The following is a 6,546-nucleotide window of genomic DNA, read 5'->3' on the forward strand; positions in this document are numbered from 1 at the left end:
CCTCTCTCTCTCTCCTCTTCCTATCTCTCCTCCTCCTCTCGTCCCGCCCCCCCCCCCCCCCCCCCTTTTCCCCTCTCCCCGCCATCACCCCTGAATCCTCCCACCCCCATTGCCGATGGATCCTGACGAGTATAATAGTTTTAAATATAAAGTCATTTTAATTATTATGCTGTCAGTAATTGTGATTACTACAATACATATATGTGTTTTAGGTATATTAATATGTAGCTGTAATATTCATTCGCCAAAGTAATATAATACCTTTTACCCTTTCAAAAATAGTATTTGTCTTCTACTGGTACCACTAGTATGGTGCTACTCGGCCTCCCTTCACTTATAAAACTGGAGTTGAGCAAATGTATCCTCCAAGATACTAGGCTCTGTCCGGGGCGCTCGGGCCCGGGCCCGGGCCCGAGTGTTACTACCATCCGTTACTTCCGTTACTGATCAACTGTTGCTGTCCAGTGGAGTACGAAGACAGGACTGTGGTCCAGAGGAGGGTGGTAGCCCTGCGGGGTGGGACAAAGAAGGGGGTGGGGGTGGTATTTTTCACTTCCTATGATATGGTGGTGTGCTACTACAAATGGCTGAGATACAGAATTGGTGGGGTCCTCTTTTGTAGCTGCAGGAAGGGGTAGGGTACTATGTTAGATCACTGGCAATAGCGAAGGGGGTAGTAAGAGCTCTGCACTGTCTGTGGTGTGGTGTGGGGTGGTAAAAGTTAGTAAATGGGTGGGGTAGTCAAGAATGGGGTAGACGACAACCTGCAGTGAATTGTTTGGGGTGGTAAAACAAATAAAATAGGTGTTTTTAAATTTCCAGTACATGAGGGTAGGGGTCAAGTGGGTACGGGTTATGTCATCATGAAAAGAAGCGACTAATAACGGGTGGTCATCACATAAATTGCGAACTCTTTAGGTGGAGTGGTAGTCAAAGATTAGTTAACATACGATTACTTACTTGAGTAAAATAATTTCTACACACCCCCACCACCTTCTGACCACTTTTACCCCACCCCTTCGGTATCTGCTGCCTACCCATACTCTCTAACCCCCACCCCCTCGACCGATACCCCCTCGCACTACTACTTCTTCCCGGCTTTGGCTGTCAATTTCCGCTCGGATATCCGAGGGGCTCATCCATTTTTAGGTAACTACCTACTTTCTCCACTCAAATGTGTTACTATTTTATTACTTAATACAGAATTTGGTATCTCCACGGAATCCGCATCAAAGATCAGAACCCCCTATCGGTATTCTTTGCAAGAACGCTGGTGGCCTGAACATCGCGCGAGCAGGAAGAGCGAAGCTTTCCTTGCGCTCGGAGATCGGCAGCTTGCTCCACCCGCCCTCCTCCCTCCTCCCTCCTCCCTCATCTCTTCTCGGAACCCTCACTCTCCTCCCTTGTTCTTGCTGCCCTTCTTCTCCCTCCCCCTGCCTCTCCGCTACTTTCGAATTTTCGACCTCTTCGTCCAATCGTAACGAAGTACTTGTGCGCTTTCTTGCCAGGCACGGGAGCTGGATCGTCTCGAAGACAACTTCCGTCTCTCTTGCTCCGAAATTTTGGTGCCTGCCAGCCTGTCTTGAGCGTGAGTGGTGTTTGGCAAGCGTCGGTGACGAAGGTAGATGGGCGTCTCTTGCGGTTTTCCGCCTCTTTTTTCGTGGAAACAGGATTGAGTGGGGCAGGCTGCAAGGAGCACGACACCACCTCTTCTCGTCTCATCCTTCACGATGAGCTCGTTCCTCGACGTCCTCAACGACTCCAAGGGCAAGAAGAGCAACTCCGCGACCTCGGCGCCTCCTGCTAGCGCAGGGCAGTCGAAAGAGAAGAGCCGGCCCATGGAGGGCTCGCAGCTGACAGCAAGGCTGACCGCTCTCCGACTGGCTGATCGTCCCCCCCGATCTCTCCGGCTCTTCCAAGTTCATCCGACTCCTCCCTACATGATGGGAGGAAGCAATCCGCTGCCAACCTCGTACAGCGTGTCCCCCATGGCGAAGTCGAAGCGGCCGAGGCCACTCACGAAGAAGAACGGCGCCTTCACCGCCATGGCAGCGCGTCCTCTCTTCCATGGCAGCGCCCTCGCTCACTTCCCGCGGGATACTGTGCCTAGGAACCTGTCAAGGCCTGATATCTTTGGGGAAGCTCTTGCCCTCGCTGGTGATCCCTACTACTCCCCCCCCCCCTCCACCACCGCCTTCTCCCCTTGTTTCCTCCTACTGCCCTTGCTCTTGTCTCGATAGGATCCTCTCCCCTCCATGCCAGCGGTACGACATGCTGATACCTCCTGCGGCAGATGTCAAGGACGTGTCCATGCTGGAAGTCACAGAAGGGGGGTTCCCCCTTTGCATGAAGCATGATCAATTCACGGAGCTCGTCAAGTCTCAGGTCATAGGAGGGCACTTGCTGTTCGAACGTTGCTGACTTGCATCTCTGCCAGCAGAAGTTTGACTGGAGAGGACAGACAGTGAGCAACAAGACCTTGATTGTGTCTTCGTGTGATGATTGCTTCCAGAATCCGCTAGCTGACATAACGTCTGTTCCCTTGATGCCGCTTCCTTCGATAACATCGTCGACTGGACTTCGGTAATTCTACTCCTCCCCTCTTCCCCTCTTCCCCTGCTCTCGTCCCCTCCCCTCCTCTCCTGCTCTCTGTTCCTGTTCGGAATTTGTCTTGTGAAACAACCCTTCGCACGGACTTCAGCGTGTCTCAATCCTTGACCTGCCTGCCTGCCTGCCTGCCTGCCTGCCTGCTTCTCTTTTGTATCCTATAGCGAGTCCGAAGATCCTTGATCCTCCTTCTTGTATCTCTCTTCATCCCCTTCCCGCTCTCCTGACTTTTCAGCACCAGCTCGCAAGGTCGCAGGAAAACAAGGCCAAGCAGGCGAACCGAGGGAAACAGCAGTACTGGAACCAGGTACAGTGCGAGGAAGAGAGGGAGAGAGGGAGAGAGGGAGAGAGGGAGAGAGGGAGAGAGGGAGAGAGGGAGAGAGGGAGTCTGCAGGAGGGAGGGAGTCTGAGGGAGTCAGAGGGGGGGAGAGAGGGAGAGGGAGAGGCAAGCAGGGAGGCAGGCAGGAGGCAGGCAGGGAGGGAGGTATCACACTGATTCTGCCGTAGGTCGTTTCCAACCTCATGGACAAGTCCCCCAAGCCCCAGGACGGGAGGCCCCTGGTGAAGGAGGAGCAGGCGGGAGACGGGGCTGGGTCCCCGTCCTCCTCCCTCACCAGCGCAGACCATCAGGACATGGGCTCATCGAAGGGCTCCTCCTCGAAGAAGAAGTCCAAGAAGGGGGACAAGGGCAAGGGCGGCAAGTCTCGCTCGCTCCTCTCCGGCTCCGGAGCCGACGGGGACTCGCTCAACAAGTTCTTCGAGATGGAGGCCTACAAGTCCAGCGACAACCACATCCAGGACCGGAGCTCCGGCAGCTACGCGCACCCCGTGAGCAGGAAGGTGGACACACCGCTGGTAATGCCTCAGCCCTCCTTGCATCTTACATGCTCTTCCTGCCCCTGCCCCTGCCCCTGCCCCTGCCCCTGCTCCTGCTCCTGCTCCTGCTCCTGCTCCTGCTCCTGCTCCTGCCCCTGCCCCTGCCCCTGCCCCTGACCCTGCCTCTGCTCCTGCTCCTGCCCTTGACCCTGCCCCTGCCCCTGCCCTTGACTCTGCTCCTGCTCCTGCCCTTGACCCTGCTCCTGCTCCTGGTCTGACGTGCTCGGTTAGGACATCGGCCTCTCGCACAAACCTTCGACGGTAGATCGCAATGGTCGCAAGTCGGAGGGGAAGGAGGGTGAGGGGAAGAAGGGAGGGGACTGTAAGAAGAGTTCAGCGCAGGATGCGAAGAAGAGCTCGTCCCCAGCTCAGCAAGAGGCGAAGCCAGCGAGCGACAGGTCGGCGGTGCTGAAGAAGGTGGAGGGCAAGGGGAAAGGGAAGAACAAGACTCGAGTCAGCCCCAAGGAAAAGGCCAGAAGGTGTCTCATGCACTGTCAGGGGAAGCTGTACATGGGCGACTCGCCTCCGAGCAGTGAGGAGCTGAAGAAGATGAGGGAGGAGGTGCTGGCGATCGAGTCTTGGAGGCCTCGGGACGGGACGCTTGTGGAGCTGGAGGAGCTGGAGAAGGAGAGGGCTGAGGCGGTGGAGAAGTTGGAGAAGGAGGACGAAATTGCGGAGAGGGAGGCTAAGGTGCCGAGCGGTTGGCTCAGGAAACGATCTCGTCTCCTGCAGGACTACAACAAGCACTCCGACTACGGCTCCTGGTTCCTCGCCAAGATGCAAGCTGATTTCATTCCCTTGTCCAAGAACGAGTCCTTCCAAGACCTGGCCATCCTCAACTCGTCAGATGTGTCGGTGGAGCGAACGATGAGGGGGAGGGAGAGGAAGGCGCCGAAGCACATCATGGCCAACTACTCTGTCGGGCTGCAGGGGAGCATTGCGTGGGCGGCGCTGGTGCCGAAGAAGAAGGGCGGGAGGGAGGATGACGACGTGGAGCAGGCAAGCACGACGTCCGGGGGGGACAACTCAAGGAACAAGATGTCGATCAAGAACAGGACGACGCACATGACGGGGCTGCCGGAGGGCTGGACGGGTCGTGCGGTGACGAGGCAGTCGTCAACGCAGGCAGACATTTGGATGATGGCGCCTGACGGGACCAAGTTGAGGTCGGTGGTGGACGTGGAGCACTGGTACGCGCAGAACAAGAAGCCTTTAAGCAAGCAGGAGCGCAGGCTGTTCGAGGAGAGCTGCAAGGACGTTCGGCGCAAGGCTGCCTCCCTCCATGAAGGACAGAGGGCTGCCGAGGACGCGTCCCCTGTGCAGGAGACCCCTGCCAAGGAGAGCAGGAGCAGAACTCCAGCTGGAGGAGGAGGCGGGGGAGGAGGAGGGGGGAGGAGGAGAGGGGGGGGAGGGGGGGGAAGGGAGGTGGACTTGAGTGAGTTTCAGACGATCTGCTGGGACTGCAAGAAGGGCAAGTTCTCTCAGAAACACTACTCGCGCACTCAATGCCGGAAGCTGCACGGGCACACGGACGTGGACTGGAGGGAGGATCCCAGGGAGGCAGGGAAGAAACATGCTCCTCTCCGACCTGCTGGAAGCAGAAAGGATAGCGGGCAGCAGGTGCAAGAGAGGAGCAGGAGGAGGGGGACAGAGCGCAGCTCCCGTGCAGACTCGGAGTCGAGCGAGGACGAGGACGAGTCGAGGAGGAGCAAGACGGCGAGCAGGAACGGGCGGAGCTCGCGGGATCGGCGGGAGGGAGGGAGGGGAGCAATAAAGGGGGAGGTGAAGGGAGACCAGTACATCGCTGAGGACGATGAGAGCATCGCGGAGATCGCGCGAGGGCTGAGGGTGGAGGCGGCGGAGCTGCTGAGGATGAACAGAAGCAAGTACGGGGGCTGACGGTCAACTCGAAGCTATACGGGGGTACCGTGCTGGATCTGCCGAGCTCCTTCTCGCGGGGCAGGAGGAGGGAGGGAGGGGAGGAGAAGGAGGACGGCGGGGAGAGCGAGGGGAACGAGGACGAGAAGGGCGGGGAGGAGGACCTGATGGAGTTTGAGGAGGAAGGTGAAGGTGAAGGAGGGGAGACGAAGTCGAAGAAGCGTCAGAGAGAGGATGGCGCCAGTGAGGAGGAGGATGGGGAGGAGGAGGATGGGGAGAGCGATCGGAGCTCGGCGCAGGTGCAGCGTCGGTGGGGAACAGGTGGGGCAGCGGCGTGATCGACTCGAGGAGCGGAGGACAGAACGCCAAGTCTATGCGATGCTCCTACGAGCTTTGCGCGACCCCCCACCACAGCGGAAGAGGAGACGGCGAGCACGGCTGGAAGCTTGTGACGGCGCAGACGCGAGCAGGGAATCGAGATTGGACGGAGCTGATAGGACGCGTCTTCTGCAACGCCTGCTTCATGCAGTTCGCTACCAGGGGGACACTTGAGAGGCCGGGTCGATCGTCGGGGAGGCAGGGCGATGGGGAGGAGGAGGTTGGAGCGGAAGGGGGGAGCAAGGACAAGGGCAAGAAGGCCTCGGACGAAGTCTCAGTAGACGGGAAGGAGGAGGAGGAGGGAGGGAAGGGAGCGGAGCAGGGGACGAGGACGCAAGGAGGGGGGGATGGGAGCGGAGGGGAGAAGCAGGTCAAGTGCGGGTACGCAAACTGTCCTCACAAAGATAAGGAGAGGCACGGGAAGGACGGGGAAGGAGCAGGGGGACGCTGGATGACCATCACTAGCAGCACGGCGGCAGGCGGGCAGGACTGGTCTCGCTTCCTCGGGCAGACGTTCTGCAAGTCTTGCTACACTCACTACTCAACACACGGCACGTTCGTCAGAGGAGAACCGCGCGTGCAGGTGTGGAGAGGAGGGGGAGGGGAGAAGGGGAGGAGAGGAGGGAAGGAGAGGAGGGGAGAGCAGGGGAGAGGAGGGGAGTGGAGAGGAGGGGAGTGGAGTGGAGAGGAGGGGAGTGGAGGAGAGGAGGGTGGAGTGAATGGGAGGAGATGGCGAGGATAGCGCGGATAAATTTGTCTGTTGACGATATGGCAGAACAATTCCGACAATGACCAGGAAATAGAAAT

This window comes from Guillardia theta (genome assembly GCF_000315625.1).
Source record: "Guillardia theta CCMP2712 unplaced genomic scaffold GUITHscaffold_43, whole genome shotgun sequence".
Lineage (NCBI taxonomy): Eukaryota > Cryptophyceae > Pyrenomonadales > Geminigeraceae > Guillardia > Guillardia theta.